General features: G+C 44.4%; 1 pseudogene across 1 annotated transcript; it reads right to left on the reverse strand.

Moving 5' to 3' along the window:
• Positions 1-305: 305 nt before the first annotated feature.
• On the reverse strand, positions 306-21712 carry LOC144321279 (immunoglobulin heavy variable 3-23 pseudogene; annotated as a pseudogene). The gene is made up of 2 exons (XR_013387010.1): positions 21605-21712; positions 306-625 (listed from the first exon to the last, which is right to left on the reverse strand). The product of XR_013387010.1 is annotated as an immunoglobulin heavy variable 3-23 pseudogene (transcript).

Consider the following 21712-nt stretch of genomic DNA (forward strand, 5'->3'; position numbering starts at 1 on the left):
AAATGTAAATGATTAAAATTTCGGGTCAGGAAAAGTTAAGCACAAGTAAGTGCAAGTGCTATAGTTGAATTGTAGGTCTCTAAGAAAGAGACTGAATAGGTAAACACATAATAAAGTGTTCAGAGGGGCTCCCAGGGGGAAACTGCTCCTTGGAGAGGAAAACCCATCCCTGACAGGAAACCTGCCCAGAACCACCCTCTGCACCTGCCCCTGGGATTTCAAGATAGAAGTCGTGAGGAGTGTGCACCCCCTGGTGGTCCTGATCCCCTTCTACAGGGAGGATTGTGTGTGGGTTCACAATGAGTTCACCTCACTGTGTCCTTCGCACAGTAATACATGGCCGTGTCCTCGGCTCTCAGGCTGTTCATCTGCAAATACAGCGAGTTCTTGGCGTTGTCTCTGGAGATGGTGAATCGGCCCTTCACAGCGTCAGTGTAGTATGTGCTACCTCCACTATCACTAATACCTGCGACCCACTGCAGCCCCTTCCCAGGAGCCTGGCAGATCCAGCTCACGTAGTAGCTACTGAAGGTGAATCCAGAGGCCACACAGGAGAGTCTCAGGGACCCCGCAGGCTTCACCAGTTCTCCCCCAGACTCCACCAGCTGCACCTCACCCTGGACACCTGCAGACACAAGACATCCTGGTCAAACAGCTGTCCCACATCCCCAGTTTCTCTCACTCACCTCCACTCACAGACTCAAGGTCTCTTTTTCTCTATGAATTACTTTTTAAAATAGCGACAAGGAAAACCCAGCTGAGCACAGACTCCATGGTGAGTTGTCTCTGTTCTGTTCTGATCCCTGAAGGGGATCACCTGGGGATCCTGGTTCTGGAGCTCCTCTCCCAGCTGCAGGGTAGGGGCTGGGCTGGTTTAATCACTAGGGGGAGGGCTCTATTTGTATGTCCTCTGATAATATAGTCACCTCCAGACCTCAATTCAATTCTTTATAAGTTATATACTTATGTTATACTTTATCAGTTATATACAATTCTTTTTAAGTTATATTACTTCACAACTGTAGATCATTTTCTTTTGTTGATACAGTCGATTTATGATGTTCTAATCCATCAACGTATTTATATTTGCCTTTGTGCCTTTTTAAAACTCTGTCATTAATATAGGTCATTTTCTAAAATATATTTCCTCTCCGTAATGAAGTTTAATAATAAATATGTATTTTTGATACCAGTGTAAAAGAGATTGTTTTTTATATTTAATACAGATAATTTGTTGTTAGTGTGTAGAAATCAGCTTTATTGTATATGATTGTTTTATTTAATAATAAATTTATTTTTTATTGGTGTTCAATTTGCCAACATACAGAATAACACCCAGTGTTCATCCCGTCAAGTGCCCCCCTCAGTGCCCGTCACCCATTCACCCCCACCCCCCACCCTGCTCCCCTTCCACCACCCCTAGTTTGTTTCCCAGAGTTAGGAGTCTTCATGTTCTGTCTCCCTTTCTGATATTTCCAGTAAATTTCTTCTCCGTTCCCTTTATTCCCTTTCACTATTATTTATATACCCCTCAATGAATGAGACCATATAATGTTTGTCCTTTTCCGACTGACTCATTTCATTCAGCATAATACCCTCCAGTTCCTTGCACATTGAAGTAAATGGTGAGTATTTGTAATTTCTAATGGCTGAGTAATATTACATTGTACACATAAACCACATCTTCTTTATCCATTCATCTTTCGACAGACACCGAGGCTGCTTCCACAGTTTGGCTATTGTAGAAATTGCTGCTACAAACATCAGCGTTCAGGTGTCCGGTCATTTCATTGCATCTGCATCTTTGAGGTAAATCCCCAGCAGTGCAATTGTTCGGTCATAGGGCAGATCTATTTTTAACACTTTGAGGAAACTCAACACAGTTTTCCAGAGTGGTTGCACCATTTTACATTCCCACCAACAGTGTAAGAGGGTTTCCTTTTCTCCGCATCCTCTCCAAAATTTGTGGTTTCCTGCCTTGTTGATTTTCCCCATTCTCACTGGTGTGAGGTGCTATCTCATTGTGGTTTTGATTTATATTTTCCTGATGGCAAGGGATGCAGAACATTTTCTCATGTGCTTGTTGGCCATGTCTATGTCTTCCTCTGTGAGATTTCTGTTCATGTCTTTTGCCCATTTCATGATTGGATAGTTTGAAGTCACCAAGCTTGCAGGTCAGTGCCCCCCACTACCCCTGGAGCATCTAAGCCAGTGGGGGGGGGACCGGGAAACTGGGTTAGCTACTGCAGGGAGCTGACTCCAGGGCTGGAGACCTTGCTGTTGCCAGTGTTGTTGTTCCTCCATCAGAAAGAATCAATAGGGATCTCAAGGTGGCGCAGCGGTTTGGCGCCTGCCTTTGGCCCAGGGCGTGATCCTGGAGACCCGGGATCAAGTCCCACATCAGGCTCCCGGTGCATGGAGCCTGCTTCTCCCTCTGCCTATGTCTCTGCCTCTCTCTCTCTCTCCCTGTGACTATCATAAATAAATAAAAATTTAAAAAAAGAAAGAAAGAATCAATACCCACCATTTGCTTTGTCATGGATGCAACTGGAGGACGTTATGCTGAGTGAAATAAGTCAGTGAGAGAAAGAAAGCAAACATATGGTCTCACTCATACGTGGAATATAAGAAATATTGCAAGGGAGTATAAGGGAAAGCAGGGGAACAGTGTTGGGAAAATTAGAGAGGAAGACAAACCATGAAAAACACTTAATTCTGGAAACAAAGTAATGGTCTCTGGAAGGGAGGTGGGCAGGTGGATGGAGCGACTCATTGATTGTGGAGGCCAAGAAAAATTAAGGCCATTCCACCAGAAGTTTGGCATTAGCACAAGTACAGCCATCTTAGGCCCTTGTGAATAAGAACTGAACTTTAGAGAAAAAAACTGCAGAATGTCCTTGGCAGGGAATCCCATATCAGAAAGACAACAGAGCTCAGAATTGCCCTTGGGAGAGAATCCTATATCAGAAAGACTACAGCCCAAGCCAGTGACAGAAAGCCCCATATTAGAATGAGAAGAAAGCTCCATGCCCCTGAAAGCCATATCTCAGAATGTAAACAAAACTTGAGAAATTCCCCACCCCTTCTGAAAATCCCCAAGACCAGCCCATATAAAATCCAGCTGTAACCCACTTTGGGGTCCAAGTCCCTGCTCAGCTGTGTTTGGGTATACTTGGACCCAAGCTCGGGCTTCTAATAAACCCTCGGGGCTTGCAACAGTGTCGGCTCCATGGTGGTTTTTCGGATTTGCAATCTTGGGCACAACATTTGGGGGTTTGTCCAGGATCCGAGAAATCCCCAGGACCCCATTTGGATGGTTTCACGCATGGTGAGGGCTCTCAACTTTTTCCACCTTTTGTGCAAATGTTCTCTGAGAGCTCTAAACTGTACTTTTACCTGTAGGAATTCCAATCTGTATTGGATCAACATCAGCTTAGGCAGATGCACTGGCAGGCTGTTGACCGGGGGTCTTGAGGAGACGTCCCTTTCCCCTGCCTGGAGTACAAGGTCTTTATCTGTAAGGAGGATGGGGTCCTCATGTATGGAGGATGGAGGTCCTCATCTTTAAGGAGGACAGAGGTCGCCATCTGTAAGCATGACAGAGGTCCTTATCTGTAAGGAGGATGGAGGTCCCCATCTGTAAGGATGACAGGGTCCTCATCTCTAAGGAGGATGTTAGTCCTCATCTGTAAGGAGGACAGGGTCCTCATGTAAGGAGGATGGGGTTCTCATCTGTAAGGAGGATGGAGGTCCTTAACTGTAAGGAGGACGGAGGTCCCCATCTGTAAGGAGAAGGGGGTCCTCATCTGTAAGGATGACAGAGGTCCTCATCTGCAAGGAGGACGGGGTCCTCATCTGTAAGGAGAACGGAAGTCCTCAGCTGTAAGGAGGACGGGAATCCTCATCTGTAAGGAGGATGGAGGTCCTCATCTGTAAGGAGGGCTGGCTGCCAAGCCTTCGGATTACTTTCTGTTTTGTCTCTGCGGCCACACTGGAAAGTTTTTTTGTGTTACTATGTCCTTGTTAACTGTTTGTGCATTTGTCTGTGTTACTGTGTCTTTGTTAACTGTCATAACTGTTTACAGAAGGAGAGGGAGATTTCAAACTTACTGCATTTCAGAATGGCCAAACTTTGATGTGGGATGGCCCCCCAAGAAGGAACTTTCCACCTACCTATTATCATTCAGGTTAAGGCCGTGATCTTCAGGGACAAACTGGATGGCCACTCTGACCAGGTGCCCTCCATCCTGGCCTGGCAGGACATGATCGAGAATCCTCCTCCTTGGCTAAAACCATTTTTAACCCCCAAAGCAGAACCTACCGAGATTCTAGCCCTGTGGAAAGCTGAGAAGGAGACCAAATCTACGGCCCAAGCGCCCCTTAATCTGGTCTTTCAGGATTCCTCCCCGGAGGACCTGATTCTCCCGCCGCCCTTTTGGCACCCACTCCCCATTCCCCCCCTCCTTTGGAGGCGCTGGGGGATGCAGAAATGTCGCCACCCTTCCCTGACGAGGGAGTCCCTGTGTGCGGGTCAGCAGCAGGGACACACAGAAGGACCACCTGCAAATGCGGGGCTGGCCAACTCCATAGCCCTTCCCCTCTGCGCCATGGGGCCCCTGATGAGACTGGCAATATAGATAATACTATATTGGTCGTTCTCCACCGGTGATTTATATAATTGGAAAATCCAAATTGCATAGTTCTCTGATAATTCGAGAGATCTTTTTATTTCAATTTTTAAATTTAAAAAAAAATTTTAATTTGAGAGATCCAATCAGGCTTCTATTTTTTTATTTTTTTAATAAAATAATTTTTATTGGTGTTCAATTTACCAACATACAGAATAACACCCAGTGCTCATCCCCTCAAGTGTCCCCCTCAGTGCCCGTCACTCACTCACCCCCACCCCCCACCCTCCTCCCCTTCCACCACCCCTAGTACATTTCCCAGAGTTTGGAGTCTTTATGTTCTGTCTCCCTTTCTGATATTTCCCATGTAGGTTCTCATTCATTGGGGAATATAAATAATAGTGAAAGGGAATATAAGGGAAGGGAGAAGAAATGTGTGGGAAATAATCGGGCTTTTAGATACTGATCTCTTTACCCACCAGCCTAATTGGGATGACTGCCAACAGCTCTTGCAGGTTCTCTTCACCACCACCGAAGAGAGAGAACGAATTCAGGTGGAAGCCTGGAAGTCTGTCCTGGGAGAGGACAGACAGCCGACTCAAAACCCAGACCTCATAAATGCTGCCTTCTCTTTATCCCGCCCTACCTGGGACTACAACTCGGCTGAATGGTAAGGAGAGACACCGGGTCTGCCACCAAACTCTAATGGCACGTCTCCAGGCTTCCGCTTGCAAGCCTACCAATCTGGCCAAGGTATATGATGTGAGAGAGGGTAAGGATGAGAGTCCAGCAGCCTTCTTAGATAGAATCATGGAGGCTTTTAGGCAGTACACCCCTATGAACCCAGAAACCCCGGAAACAAAGGCTGCAATTATCATGGCTTTTATTAACCAAGCCACTCTGGACATTAAAAAGAAATTGCAAAGAGTAGAGAGACTAGGAGAGAAGAGCTTACAGGACTTAGTAATAGTAGCAGAAAGAGTGTATAATAATATAGAAAGTCTGGAAGACCATCAAGCCAAACTATGTGACCAGCAGACCCGAAACCTGGCCAAGATCCACTGGCCACAACCACGGAGGACCCACGGGAAAGACTGAGGCACCTCAAGAAGCTGGCTTCAGGGACATGTAAGGAGGATGGCCCTGGTCCCCGTAAGGAGTGCCCTAAGCTGAATAAAAACCAATGTGATTATTGCAAAGAAGAGGGCCACTGGGTAAAAAACTGTCTTAACAAAAGATCTAAGGCCCCTGCCAAGATCTTGGAGATGGAGGACCTGGACTACTAGGGAAGTTGGGGTTTGACACCTCTCCCCAAGCCCAGGGTTACTCTCAGAGTGGAGGGGAAACCCATTGAATTCTTAGTGGACACTGGTGCACAGCATTCGGTTTTATTACAACCCCAAGGGAAATTGGCAAACAAGACTTCATGGGTGCAAGAGGTCACGGGCACCAGACAGTAGTCATGGGCTACCCGAAGAACTGTGGATCTCGGCATGGGCCGGGTATCCCATTCCTTCATGGTCATCCCTGAGTGCCCCTACCCATTGTTAGGTCACGATTTGCTCACCAAGATGGGGGCACAAATTCACTTCCATCCTGAAGGGGCAAAAATTCTAAAAAAAAAAGAAGGGTGCCTGATTCAGGTGCTTGTCCTGAGTTTAGAAGTCGAATATCTTCTCCACCAAACACCATCAGCCCCAATGACTGACATTGACCTTTGGCTGCAAGAGGAAGTAGGATGGCGATTCCTATCAAAAATGCACCGGAGTAGTCACATGGGAATAAGGAAGATGGAAGACCTCATACGACATGCAAAGATCACTAGTAAAAACTCTAGAGCAAAGATGGAGCAGATTGTGGCAGGCTGCCACACATGCCAGTTAACTAATGCCACCACCCATGGATCTAACCTGGGCACTCGGCTCCGAGGGGACCACCCAGGAGCCTATTGAGAAGTGGACTTCACTGAGGTAAAACCTGAAAAATATGGATACAGGTATTTACTAGTGTTTGTAGATAATTTTTCAGGATGGACAGAAGAATTTCCTACCAAACATGAAACAGTACAGATCATGACCAAGAAACTGCTAGAAGACATTTTACTGAGGTATGGTATTCCTCTTAAGATTGGATCAGACGGGATCCCTGGGTGGCGCAGCGGTTTGGCGCCTACCTTTACCCAGGGTGTGATCCTGGACACCCAGGATCGAATCCCACATCGGGCTCCCGGTGCATGGAGCCTGCTTCTACCTCTGCTTGTTTCTCAGCCTCTCTCTCTCTCTCTCTCTCTCTCTCTGTGTGTGTGTGACTATCATAAATAAATAAAAATTTTAAAAAAGTTTGGATCAGACAACAGCCCAGGTTTCTTCACTAAGGAAACACAGGGAGTGGCACTAGCACTTGGGGCAGACTGGAAATTACATTGTGCATATAGGCCCCAAAGCTCAGGACAGCTAGAGAGGATAAACAGAATATTAAAGGATACTTTAACTAAATTAGCCCTGGAGACTGGCGGGGACTGGGTGACTCTCCTCCCCTTTGTCCTATATAGGGTGAGGAACTTCCCATACACCATAGGACTGACTCCCTACGAGATCATGTTCAGTATTCCTCCACCTATTATCTCCAATTTAAAACCTGAGGTGCTTGCTGAATTTGATAAACACCAACTCCTTTTCTCCCTCCAAATGTTACAACCAATCCATGAGCAGTTGTGACCATAGCTGAGGGCCCTCTAAGAGACTGGGTGAGCTCTGGGTCCCCATGGATACCGGCCAGGTGACTGGGTGTAGGTGAGGAGATACCAACACCAGACACTTCAACCTCACTAGAAGGGACACTACATTGTGATCCTGACCACACCAAATGCTCTCAAGGTCGATGGGATTACTCCCTGGGTCCACTACACCCACATCTGGCCAGCTGACCCACATGCCATTCTCATGGACTTTGTTCCAGAATGGAAAGGCCACAATCCCCTAAAGCAAAGACTGCTCCGTTCTCACCCCACTAATGTTGCTTATGCTCTGTCCTCTTCATGCCACAAGCAATCCCCATTAGCCATTTAAAAATGTGCACCCAATTCAGCCTTGCTTTTAAAGTCTTTTAAGGTTTAAAAAGATGGGAGCATCTTAAGTGTAGAGAGGCTGTTGCAGCAAGGAGGGGGGTTATGTGCTGCCCCAAAAGAGGAGTGTTGCTTTTTTACTGGCCACTCAGGAAAGGTCCGGGAATCTGTGGCAAAAGTCAGAAAAGGTTTGGCTAGATGTAAATGGGAGCGAGAACAGCGACAAGGTTGGTTTGAATCATGGTGTAACCATTCCCACTGGCTCACTCGGAGACCAACGTGGACCCATGATTGGGTCTTTCTTTAGGTTTCTCTGAGAGGGGGAAATGTGGAGGCTGAGAAAAATTAAGGCCATTCCACCTCAAGTTTAGCATTATCACAAGTACAGCCATCTTAGGCCCCTGTAAAGAAGAGCTGAACTTTACAGAAAAAACTGCAGAATGTCCTCAGCAGGGAATCCAATATCAGAAGACAACAGCTCAAGCCAGTGGCAGAAAGCCCCATATTAGAATGAGAACAGAGCTCCATGCCCTTGAAAGCCCCATATCAGAATGTAAACAGAACTTGAGAAATTCCTCCACCCCTTCTGAAAATCCCCTAGACCAGCTCATAAAAAACCCAGCTGTAACCCACTTCGGGGTCAGAGTCCCTGCTCCACTGTGTTGGGCATACTGGGATCCAAGCTCGAGCTTGCTAATAAACCCTCTTGCACTTGCATCGGTGTCAGCTCCTTGGTGGTTTCTCAGATTTGCAATCTTGGGCATAACAGATTAGGGTTAAGGAGGGCATGTGATGTGAAGAGGACTGTGTGTTATACAATATGCTGGCAAATTGCATTTAAATAAAGACAATATAAATGACCTTATCCTGGTTCCCCTGCTGGAACATCCTACATGGACTTGATGAATCAAACAACAGACACTCATTCCCATAGACTTGGAGCCTGGAAACCCTGAGGTCCAAGAGTAGGCATATGTGGTGTCTGGCGACCACCCACATCCTAGCCTGTCGATTCCCTGTCACCTCACATTGGTCCAGTGTGCGGGGAGCTTTCCCAGTCCTGGTGTATAAGGGACCTGATCCCATCATGAGGCTGCACACCTCCTGACCTAAGTGCTCCCCTAAGGCTCCACCTCTGCCTCACATCACATGGGTGATAGGTTTCAGCATGCAGATGGTAGAGGTCACACCCAGGGAACTGATATCATCACCTGAAGGATCAAGGAGTTGTTCCATGCAGGTGGGAGGTCCTCCAATCCAGATCCTAACCATGAGGATCCTCATGGGTCGAGTACAAGCTTGTGGTCTCTGCATGTGCACAGTGTACACCTGATCTTCAGAACCAGCTGGTGACCTTGGGGAGAGGACAGCTTCCACCTGAGGCTCCATGTAGGACCTTGGCGTATTTGTACTATAATTTTGTGTTATGTGCTTCTTCCATATATCATTCATCTCCTTTCCCAGAGAATCAGATATTTGTTTACTTAGAATGACCATTTCTCTATTTTGTCTTCCCAATTTCCATACTTGTTTAATGTAATTAATCTTCACACCATTATTTTGTTCTTAAATTTTCTCTTTAATGTTTATATTATATGTATATTGTATACTTATTTTTTCTAATTTCATTTTATTTAAGAAAATATTATGGTATGTATTCCTACAGGCGTTATACCCACCATTTGCTTCAACATGGATGGAACTGAAGGGTATTATGCTGAGTGAAATATGTCAATCAGAGAAGGACAAACATTATATGGTCTCATTAATTTGGAGAATATAAATAATAGTGAAAGGGAATAGAGGGGAAGGGAGAAGAAATGGGTAGGAAATATCAGAAAGGGAGACAGAACATGGAAGACTCCTAACTCTGGGAAATGATCTAGGAGTGGTGGAAGGGGAGGAGGGTGGCGGGTGGGGGTGACTGGGTGGCAGACACTGAGGGGGGCACTTGACGGGGTTAGCACTGGGTGTTATTCCGTATTGAACACCAATAAAAATAAATTTATTATAAAAATGGCAAAAGGATCCACATGAATTGTTATCAGGGAAATACAAATGAAAATCACAAGGAGATACCACTTCTACAACTCAGAATGGATACACTGACACGGCTGCAAATAACAAATATTGCAGAGGATGTGGAGAAAGGGAGAACTCTTGCACTGTTGGAAGGAATGAAAGCTGGTGCAGGCTCCTCAGATAATAGAATCAAATTTATTCAAAAACTGAGAATACAGCCACCCTATGCCCAGCCATTGCTATACTGGGTATTAGGTTCAGAGACACAGATATAGTTAAATGAAGGGTCACCTGCACCCCAATGTTCACAGCAGCAATGTCCACAATAATTAAACTGGGAGGAACTATGGTGTTTCTCGACAGGAAAAAGAATAAAGAAGATGTGCTTTATATATAAATTGAAGTATAATTAAGTCGCTAGAAATTATGTTTAACATGAAGGAACACTCACGTCAACATGGTTAGAACTTGAGGTATTATATTGAAGAAAATAAACCAATCACTGATAGGCAATGATATGGTCTCAGTCATATGTGGAGTATAAGAAATATTGAAAGAGACCAAAAGGGAAGGAGTGGAACTGACCGGGGTAATACTAGAGAGGAAGGTAAACCGTGAGAGTCACTTAACTCTGGTAATTAAACTGAGGGTCACTGGAAGGGAGGTTATTGTGGGGATGGGGTAACTGGGTGATGGGCATTAAGGAGGGTAAGTGATGTAATGAGCACTGGGTGTATAGTAAATTTTGGAAAATTGTATTTAAGTAAATAATAATAATTATAAAAAGAAGAAGAAGAAGAAGAAGAAGAAGAAGAAGAAGAAGAAGAAGAAGAAGAAGAAGAAGAAGAAAACTTTAGCCTGTGCTGGCTGCTGTAACATCTAAATGGATTTGGCAAATCAAAGAAAGACCTTCATTTCCCATAGTTCTGGAGTCTGTGACGTCTGACATCCAAGTGCATGCAGATGTGGTGTCTGGAGAGCACCCACGTCCTATTCTGTCCTTTCCCTGTCAACTCATATGGAGCAGGAGGCATGGAGATTTCCTAGTCCTGGTGAATAAGGTTCCTGATCCCATCATGGGGATCGATCTGCTGACTTACGTGCTCCGCAAGGCCCCACTTCCTCCTCCCATCTCATGGGCCTTAGGTTTCAACAAGGGGATGGTAGAGGTTACACACAATGAGCTGATTTCTACACCTGAAGGATCAATGAAAGGACCTCCTCCAACTTTCTTCCCTTATTTTTATAATTGTTTAGTGGCATTTTTCACCACACCATGTTTTTGAATGTTACCTGATAACTCCTGGATCTCGAGTCCTACCTGTTCTCCTCTTGCCCTACTTGTCAAACTGCTGTGACCACCTTTGTGTGTTCATATTGACTGCTTTGAGAAACTATGTTTTTATTAAGTAATATTCCAGACTTCAGACTTTGTGTCCACGTGGTGCTTTGTAATGCTTTTTGCATGTTAATCTTGGCTTTTATGTGTCATGTGTCCCCATAGAGTGATTTTATCCTACCCCTTTAATTGTAGAGGGTTTGTCATATGTCCTTGTGCACATTTCAGTGAGTCAGAATCTTGGCCTGTGCTCCTCTCCACAGGACTTACTGGCTCTCTTGAAACACCTGATAGACTGGCAGGGTGCCTTAGATATGTGGAACCCTGCTGTATCGAGGATCACATGATTTTGCTAAATTTAGAATTTAGCTGAATTTCAGTGTTTCAGGTAACTCTCTATCAACTTGGATTTGTAACTCTCTATCAACTCAGTCACTGTGTGTCACTCCAGTCAAATCTGTGATTTTCTGTAATGACTTTGATAAGCTTACCTGATGCAGAATGAGCTGCATTCATGCAGAGTTTGGGATATAATAAACTGGTGTCAGGATGAACATTTTCCATGGTATAGCCTATATTTCTATTTTTCTTATCCCTCCTAAATGAACAGTGTAATGCTGCCTTTCCACTGTAAGTTTTTTATGTATTCCTTTTACATTCAAATAGTATATTCCATCTAAGAGAAGAAAAATACTTACCCTTGAACCCTTCGACAGATTTATCGGGTATTTTTGTTAATAAATGTGGCAGGAAACTGTGGAAGGAGCCTCCGTGTCCATCGAAAGATGAATGGATAAAGAAGATGTGGTTTATATATACAATGGAATATTACTCAGCCATTAGAAATGACAAATACCCACCATTTGATTTGTTGTGGATATAACTGGAGGGTATTATGCTGAGTGAAATAAGTCAATCAGTGAAGGACAAACATTATATGGTCTCATTCATTTGGGGAATATAAATAATAGTGAAAGGGAATAGAGGGGAAGGGAGAAGAAATGTGTAGGAAATATCAGAGAGGTAGACAGAACATGGAAGACTCCTATCTCTGGGAAAAGAACTAAGGGTGGTGGAACGGGAAGAGCGTGGAGGTGGGGGTGACTGGGTGGTGGGCACTGAAGGGGCACTTGACGGGATGAGAACTGGGTGTTATTCTGCATGGTGCCAAATTGAACACCAATACAAAATAAATTTATTAAAAAATAATAAAATAAAAGGAAAAAAATGTGTCAGGAAAATTCAGTTTCAATTCAATTTCAATCTGTGCCTCTAATCAACCTTAAATTTGGTTTTCTCAGATCAGTCCCCCTGACCCTGTGGCTGTGCACACGACTTCTGTTCTGTCTCCAAATCTAACACTTTTCAACTGTATGTTGGAAGATTGAACACTAATTAAAAAAAAAAAAATTCTGTTCCTGCATGGAGCGAACCTGGTATGATGGTGCTCAAGTGGCAAAGTGGGGAAATTTCCAGGATCTGCGGTCCCCCTGAGTCCTGCAAAGAAAAAGTGGCACCATGTGATGGATGATTAAGAAGAACAGGATTCTGGAGATGGGTAAACATTATGTCTGAGTGCAGGCATTGTGATTTGTGTTTCCATAAACTGAACCCTGTTTGGTCCTGTGACTTCTATCCTGAGACCTGCAAGCAGAAAGTAAGAGACCATGAGACCCTTGCTCAGAGGACCATCCCAGGTCCACACGACAGGAATCCCTCTTATTGACGTTTAGAGACTCATTCATGTGCCTGAGATAAGCCAGCTTAGACACAAGTAGGGTGAACATGGGATTCAGGTGTAAACTGAGGACATAAAGGGCTTGATGGCTCTCCTGTGAGGGCTCCCTGAAGACTGGAAGTGCAAACATTCAACCCCAGGCTAGAGGTAGGAGGCTATGTTCAGAACAGCTCTCTGATGCAGCCAGGAAGAGAGTCACAAAATCCCCAAAACAGGCCTCAACAAGGTAAGGTGTGAGCAACTAAAGAGGAAACTAAACCAATAGCAAATGATAACAATCCATTGCCAACTGCACTGTGAATTTACAGATTCATCCAAGCCCATCTCCGGTCAAGGTCTGCACACTGCCAGCGGAAATGTGTGCTCCATCCCTTGCTCCATCCTTTCACATTATGTTCTGAGTGTGCGTGTTTGGAGACAGCTGGTATGTGTATAAATATTAGTGAAATTGACAAAGACAACTACTGCCTTGCTTCTAGGCATTTGGAGCTGATCCACTGCCTTGCTGACCATGAGTGGACTAACCTTCCCTGAAACAGCTTCACCATCATGTAAGTTCACATGTAGACTATGGATTAGGATGGTAGGGCTGTTAGATATTGACATGTCCAGGTCATGTTACCTGGTTTTTGCCTATCCCATGACAAAAATGATTACATTAAAATACAATGAGAAAGAGGAAATAAGTCATGTAAACCCCTTGAGGGGCTCCATTGAGGAAATCCTAAAGGTAATCTGAACTCATGCCCAGAGGGAGAGTCACTGATGCAGGTGGGTTTGAAATGAGGACACAGGGCACCAAATGTTCGCAAGTGGCAAGGCACATGTGTCACAACCATCACTACAACACAGCCCTGTACGGTGATGGAGAGACACAAATCCCACTGGGTCATCACATCCTCATCTTCTGGAAACGTTATAAAAGAACATCCTTATACTGAAGATCCAAAGTGTCTGAGTATCTCTGACTCTCTTGAAAAAGGGGTAGTGGAAGGGGAGGTGGGCGGAGTGTTGAAGTGAATGGGTGATGGGCAAGGAGGGGAGCACTTGGCAGGATGAGCACTGGGTGTTATTCTGTATGAAGGCAAATTTGGCATCAATAAATAATAAATTTATTATTAAAAATGATGTATTTTGATGAAAGGTATTTTTGATAACAAATGTGGGTGGAAAATTCAGTTTCAATTCTTTTCAATCTATGCCTTTAATCAACCTTCATTTTGAATTTCTCAGATCATTCCTCCTGACCCTATGAGCTATGTACAGGACTTGTCTTCTGTCTCCAAATCTAACACATTGCAACTTTGAATGGATCACATGCATCAGGAAGACTGCCAGCAGAGCCCACCAACCAAAAGACGCCTGTGTCCACTTCACAAAGACACGGAGTCTTGCCTATAATATTCCTGCAATTCTAAATTTAGAATTTAGCTGAATTTCAGAGGGTTTCAGGTAATGCAGTTCTATTTGTAAGTCTCTAACACCTCAGTCACTGTGCTTCACTGCAGTTACTCTGTGATCTTCTGTAATCACTTTGATGAGCTTACCTGATGCAGAATGAGATCATTCAAGCAGAGATTGGGATATAATAAACTCGTGTCAGAATGAACATTTTCCATTCTATAGCCTATATTTCTATTTTGCTTATCCCTCCTAAACTAACAGTGTGGTGCTGCTTGGCAACTGTAATATTTTCATGAACTCTTTTTACATTCAAATACTATATTCCATCTAAGAGAAGAAAACTATCTACCATGAACCTCTTTTACGGATTTAACAGGTATTTTTGATAACAAATGCAGCAGGAAATTTCCGTTTCAAACCAATTTCAATTTGTGCCTCTGATCAACTGTAATTTTGGTTTTCTTAGATCAGTCCCCCTGACCCCGCAGGCTACATACAGGACTTCTGTCCTGTTTCCAAATCTAGCCCATTCCATCTTTGTTTTTTAATGTTTTATTTATTCATGAGAGACCCACACACACACACACACAGAGAGAGAGATGCATAGACACAGGCAGAGTGAGAAGCAGGCTCCATGCACAGAGCCTGATGTGGGACTCGATCCCTGATCTCCAGGATCAGGCCCTGGGCTGAAGGTGGCACTAAACTGCTGAGCACCCAGGTACCCCCCTTTCCATCTTTCAATGGATCATATGCATCAGGAAGACTGCAAGCAGAGCCCACCACCCAAATGGCACCTGTGTCACCTGCACAGAGACATGGAGCCCTGCCAATAATATTCCTGCAATTCTGGTCCTTTGGGAGCATCTGTGCCCTCTTTGAATCCCCAGTCTCACTCCTAGGCCATGCATTGCTCCTTATGTCACCTGTTGGATGACCTTATGTTCATGGACCACATATGTCTATAATTACTTCCTGAAACATAATATAGTATTAGTACAATACTCAGTAGGCTTGTACACACAAAAATGAGTCCTTAGGATCCAGAATCAGAGTAGGGGTGAAAATAACTTTACGATACTCTGAAACAAAACACCAGGGTCCAAAGTTCATCTCCAACATATAAATCAGAAAAAAATTACCACACCACCTTTAGTATAAGAAAATATGGGAGAGAGAAGTTAACATGTCAGAAGGTTTAGGGGACTCAGGGCTTGTCACATCCCTGAAACAGCTGGAAAGTTATTGAATCGTTTCGAACATCCATGAAATCGATCAGAGTTGAAAAAACAACAGAAGGACTCCTAATACAATACTGAGCAGGTTTGGAATTGGTGGAGCTGTGTGGTATTGACATTGGGGAGATACAATTGTAGGGATGACAGCAAGAGGAAGGTTGCTTGCAGAAGCTACTGTCAAGAATTTTAAGGACAAGAGAGGAATATATGAAATTGTGCAATTGTACTCCTGCAGGGGACGGACCTGATATGATGGTGCTCAAATGGAAAAATAGGGAAATTTCTGGATCTAAGGACCCCAGGTGAATTCACGTAGCAACTTTTTGTCCTCAGTTTCAGTGACTCCTAGCAAGGCTCCTCTCAAAAGGCAGAGGAAACAAAGGGAAAAATAATCTGTTAGGACTTCATCAAGAAGAAAATGTGCCAAGAAGAAAAAGTGGCACAATGTGATGCATGGTTAAGAAGGACTGGAACCTATAGACGTGTGAACATTGGGTCTGAGTGCAGGCGTTGTGCTTTGTTTCCATAAACTGAATACTGGTGGTCCAGTGACATCTCTTCTGAAACCAGCAGGCAGAAACTACACCCTCTCTCATGACAAGCCCTCAGAGGATGAGCCCAGGTCCACACTACAGAGCCTTTCATACTGTCATTTAGAGATCCATTCATGTGTCTGAGATACACCAGCCCAGACACAGGTATGGTGAACACATGATTCAGATGTCAACAGAGGACAGAAAGGGCTTGATGGCTCTCCTATGAGGGATCCCTGAAGACTCCGGGGTGCAGACATTCAATCCCAGGCTAGACGTAGGAGGCCATGTTCATAACTGCTCTACAATGCAGTCAGGAAGAGTCACAAAACCCCAATACAGGCCTCAACAAGGTGGGGTGTGAGCATCTATAGAGGAAACAACACCAACAGCAAATGATAACAATCCATTTCCAATTGCACTGTGCATTTAGACACCCATGTAAGCCCAGATCAGGTACAGAGCTGCACACTGCAAGAGGATCTGTGTGCTCTATCCCTTGCTCTATCATCTCACATCTATTTTCCGAGTGTTCATGTCTGGAGATAGCTGCTCTTTGTATAAATGATGAAATCATCACAGCGAACCAATGCCCTGCTTCTGAGCATTCAGAGCTGCTCCCCTGCCTTGCTGACCATGAGTGGACTTACCTTCCCTGAAATAGCTTCACTGTTATGTATGTTCACATGTAGACTATGGAATAGGATGGTAGAGCTGTTAGATATTGACATAACCAGGTCATGTTACCTGGCTGTTGCAAATTCCATGACAAAAATGATTGCATTTAAATAAAATGATAGAGGCCAAATAAGTCGTGTAGGACCCTTGAGGGGTTCCATTGAGGAAATCCTAAATGGAAACTGATCTCATGGTCAAAGGGAGAGTCACAGATGCAGGTGGGTTGAAATGAGGACACGGGGCACCAAATGTTCGTCCAGTGACAAAGGATACACCTAAAGGCCATCAGTACAACACAACCCTGTAAGGTGATGATGAGACACAAATCCCACTGGGTCATCACATCCTCATCTTCTGGAAACGTTATAACAGAACATCCTTAAACTGGATTTCCAAAGTGTCTGAGTATCTCTAACTCTCTTGTATCATTGTTCTCCTGTTCAGTGTGTCCACTGTGACTTTTTGACAGATACCTATGGTTTGCAAAAGATTAGTCCTAGTTCCAGGTGAGAAATGCACCCTTCACTGAATGAGGGTGGTTATATGATACTTCTCACAACAAATACAGCAGGGCCATGACAGTGCATCCATGTGTCCCTAATTTCTCTGTGTGTGCCATAAAAATCTTAGGATTATATGTTCATACTCTGTGAAATATGTCCGGGATGTTTTCACAAGGATTGCTTTGCAGATGAAGAAGGTTCTGGGCAACATAGAGATTTTCACAGGATTTATTTTTGTTTTTTTAAAGATTTTATTTATTCATTAATGATAGAGAGAGAGGGAGGCAGAGACACAGTCTGAGGGAGAAGCAGGACCATGTCGGGAGCCCGACGTGGGACACAATCCTGGGTCTCCAGGATCACACCCTGGGTCAAAGGGAGGCACTAAACCGCTGAGCCACCCAGGGATCCCCAATATTTTTGTTTTTGTTTTAAAGATTATATTTATTTATTCAGGAGAGTCACAGAGGTAGAGGGAGAAACAGGCTCCCTTCCAAAAGCCTGATGCAGGACACCACCCCAGGACCCCAGGATCACAACCCCAGCCAATTGGAGACACTCAACCTCTGAGCAACACAGGTGCCCTGACAATATTCATTGTTCTAATCTGTAAGTACAGAATGCTTTCTATCTCTTTGTGTCTTCTTCAATTTCTTTCCTTAGTTGCCAAACAGGTAGAATCATTTTGAAAAAAAAAAAAACAGAAACAAAACTACAGCTGCAGTGCATAACAATGTTTGCAGAGAAGCTCTACTATAAAGCCTTTATCATCAAGATAGCATGGTACTGGCAAAAACAACACATAGATCAATTGAACAGAGCAGAGAGCACAGAAAGGGACCCTCAGCCTATGGGCAACTACTCCTCAAAAAGCAAGAAAAAAATATCTAATGAAAGAAAGACACATCAACAAATGGATCTGAAAACAATTGGACAGCCACCTGCATAAGAGTGAAAGTGGACCATTCTGCTACACAAAGCACAAGGATAATCTCAAAATAATGAAATACTGAAATCTGAGACAGGAATTCATCCAAATCCTGGAGGTGAATTCAGGTAGCAACTTTTTGTCCCCAGTTTCAGTGACTCCTAGCAAGGCTCCTCTCAAAAGGCATAGGAAACAAAGGGAAAATAAACTGTTAGGACTTCATCAAGATAGAATCTGTACAACAATACAACAGGCGACAAAACAAAAGGCAGCCTACAGAATAGGACAAGATATTTCTTTAACAAATTCAGCAGCCAACATAGCAATCAATCCAGTCAAGAAATGGGGAGAATACATGAAAAGGCTTTTCTCCAAAGAAGACCGACAAATGGCCAACAGGCAGAGGACAAAAATGATCCACCTGACTTGTCATCAGGGAAATACAAATGAAAACCACACTAAGATCGCACTTATACAACTCAGAATGGATAAAGTAAAAAGGCCAGAAACAACAAATATAAGGGAGAATATTGAGAAAGTGGAAGCCTCTTTTATTCCTGGTGGGAATTATGCTTGTTGAGTCGGTATGGAGAACAGAATGGAATGTCCTGAAAACGTGAGAATAGAGCCACCCTAGGAGCCAGCCACTGCACTACAGGCTATTTACCCCAAAGACACAGATTTAATGAAATGAAGGGACACTTGCATCTCAATGTTCACAGCAGCACAGTCCACAATAGCCAAACAGTGGAAGGAGCCTCAGTGTCTATTGACAGATGACTGGATAAAGAAGCTGTGGTCTATGTATACAGTGGGATGTTTCTCAGCCATTAGAAACAATGAATACCCACCAATCGTTTTGACTTGAATGGAACTGGAGGATATTATGCTGAGTGAAATAAGTCCATTGGAGAAGGAAAAACATTATATGGTCTCATTCTTGGGGAATATGAAAACAGTGAAAGGGATCATAGGAGAATGGAAAGAAAATGAGTGGAAATATCACAGGGGGTGACAGAAGTTGAGAGACTCCTAACTCTGGGAAAAGAACAAGGGGTAGTGGATGGGGAGGTGGGCGGGGGATGGGGGTGACTGGGTGACAGGCACTGAGGGGGGCACTTGATTGGATGAGCACTGGGTGTTATGCTGTATGTTGGCAAATCGCACTCCAATAAACAATATACAAAAAAGAAGATGTGCTTTATATATACAATGGGATATTACATAGCTGTCAGACATAATGAATAACATGAAATAATGTTTCCGTCAACATGGATGGAACTGGAGTCATTATATTGAGAAAAAAAATCAAGCATAGAAAGGCTATGATATGGTCTCATTGATTTTGAAAGAGACCATAAGGGAAGGAGTGAAACTTAGTGGGGTAAGACTAGAGAGGAAGACAAATCATGAGAGACACTGAACTCTGGGGAAAAAATGAGGGTCACTAGAAGGGAGGAGGTGGGGAATGGGGTAACTGGGTGATGGGAGTTTAAGAAGTTTACATGATGTGATGAACACTGACGGTAGAGTGAATGTTGGTATATTCAATTTAAATAAAGAAAAAAATTACTTAAGCCCATGTCCGCTGTTGGAACATCATACATGAGCTGGACAGATCAAACAACAGACACTCATTCTCACAGATCTGGTGTCTAGGTCCTCTGAGGTCCAGGTGCAGGAAGCTGTGGTGTCTGGAGAGTGCCCACATCCTACCCCGTCCTTTCCCAGTCACCTCACATGGAGCCAGGGTGCCGGGAGCTTTCCCAATCCTGGTGTATAAGGGCCTGATCCCATCATGAGGCTGCATCTCCTAACCTAAGTGGTCCTTAAGGCTCCACCTCCTCCTCCATCACATGGACATTAGGTTTCACCACAGGGATGGTAAAGGTCACAACCAGTTAGCTGACGTCAGCACCTGAAGGATCCATGAGTTTTACCCTGCAGGTCGAAGGTCCTTCAATCCAGCTCTTCACCCTGAGGATCCTCATGGTCCAGTAGAAGCTTCTGGTCGCTGAGCACACCAAGTACACATGACCCTCAGAACCAGATGGTTCCTTGGGAAGAGGACAGCTTCCATCTGAGACCTGGGTAGATCTTGGCCTATTTGTATTATTATTTAAAGTTTCGTGCTGCTTCCATATATTATTCATCTCCTTTCCATATGATTTAAACACTTGTCTACTGAGAATGACCATGTTTCTCTTTTGTCTTTCCAGTTTTACCCTGGTTTGGTGAATTCTTCACACCATATGCAGTCTTTATTAACTGGTAGCTCCCTGAAATTCCTTTCACATTCTTCTCCTCCACCCAAAGGAAAAGAAATCAAACAGTAACCCAGGAGTTCCCTCTTTTGATGCAGTTGGGACACTAACTCCACACAAGCCCTTCCTGGAGAAGGATGCCGTCCCCACCACTGGCCCACAATACACACCCAGAGCCAGTGTCATTCCCTGGCACAATACAGGCACTTGTGACATGATGAGAGGCCGGCCTGGCTCTCATCAGAACTGAAGGTGAAGGTGATGAAAGGTTATACTCTCGTTAGTGTGTGTGTGTGTGTGTGTGTGTGTGTGTGAGTGTGTGTTTGTGAATGACCTCTGAGTCCACTTCCCTACCATGTCATGCTGGGAATCTCTCTCAATCCCAGGCTGTTATTAACATTTTTGTATTATGTTTCTTTTCTCTTGTGTTGATTGGGGATTCCTCTATACCAAGATATGCAAGACAGCATGTTTGCTTGGGGTCCTGTGATCCACAGTGAGTGCCACTAGGTCTCATTAAAAGCTTCAGATTATGTGAATGGAGGTATTTGTAATTGATTAACATTTCGGGTCAGGAAAAGTTAAGTACAAGTAAGTGCAAGTGCTATAGTTGAATTATAAGTCTCTTAGAAAGAGACTGAATAGGTAAACACATAATCAAGTGTTGAGAGGGTCTCCCTGGGGGAAACTGCTCCTTGGAGAGGAAGCCCAGACCCTGACAGGAAACCTCCCCAGAACCACCCTCTGCACCTGCTCCTGGGACTTCAAGTGACAACTAGTCAAGAGTGTGCACATCCTAGTGGTCCCGATTCACTTCTACAGGGAGGTGTCTGAGCTCATGCTGTGGTCCCCTCATGGTGTGTGCACAGTAATACACAGCCGTGTCCTCAGCTCTCAGGCTGTTCATCTGCAGATACAGTGTGTTCTTGGCATTGTCTCTGGAGAGGGTGAATTGGCCCTTCACAGCATCTGCGTGGTATGTGGTACTTCCATATTTGTTAATTACTGAGACCCACTGAAGCCCTTTCCCTGGAGCCTGGTGGACCCAGCTTATCCAGTATCTACTGAAAGTGAATCCGGAGGCTACACAGGAGAGTCTCAGGGACCCCCCAGGCTTCACCAGGTCTCCCCCAGACTCCACCAGCTGCACCTCACCCTGGACACCTGCAGACACAAGACATCCTGGTCAGGAAAAGGTCCCCCATCCCGTTTCTCTCACTCACTTCCACTCACAGATTCAAGGTCTCTTGTTCTCCATGAATCACCTTTTAAAATAGCAACATGGAAAACCCAATGGAGCACAGACTCCATGGTGAGTTGTGTGTGTTCTGTCCTGATCCCTGAATGGGGTCCCCTGGGGATGCTGGGATCTG

This window comes from Canis aureus, chromosome 9 (genome assembly GCF_053574225.1).
Source record: "Canis aureus isolate CA01 chromosome 9, VMU_Caureus_v.1.0, whole genome shotgun sequence".
Lineage (NCBI taxonomy): Eukaryota > Metazoa > Chordata > Mammalia > Carnivora > Canidae > Canis > Canis aureus.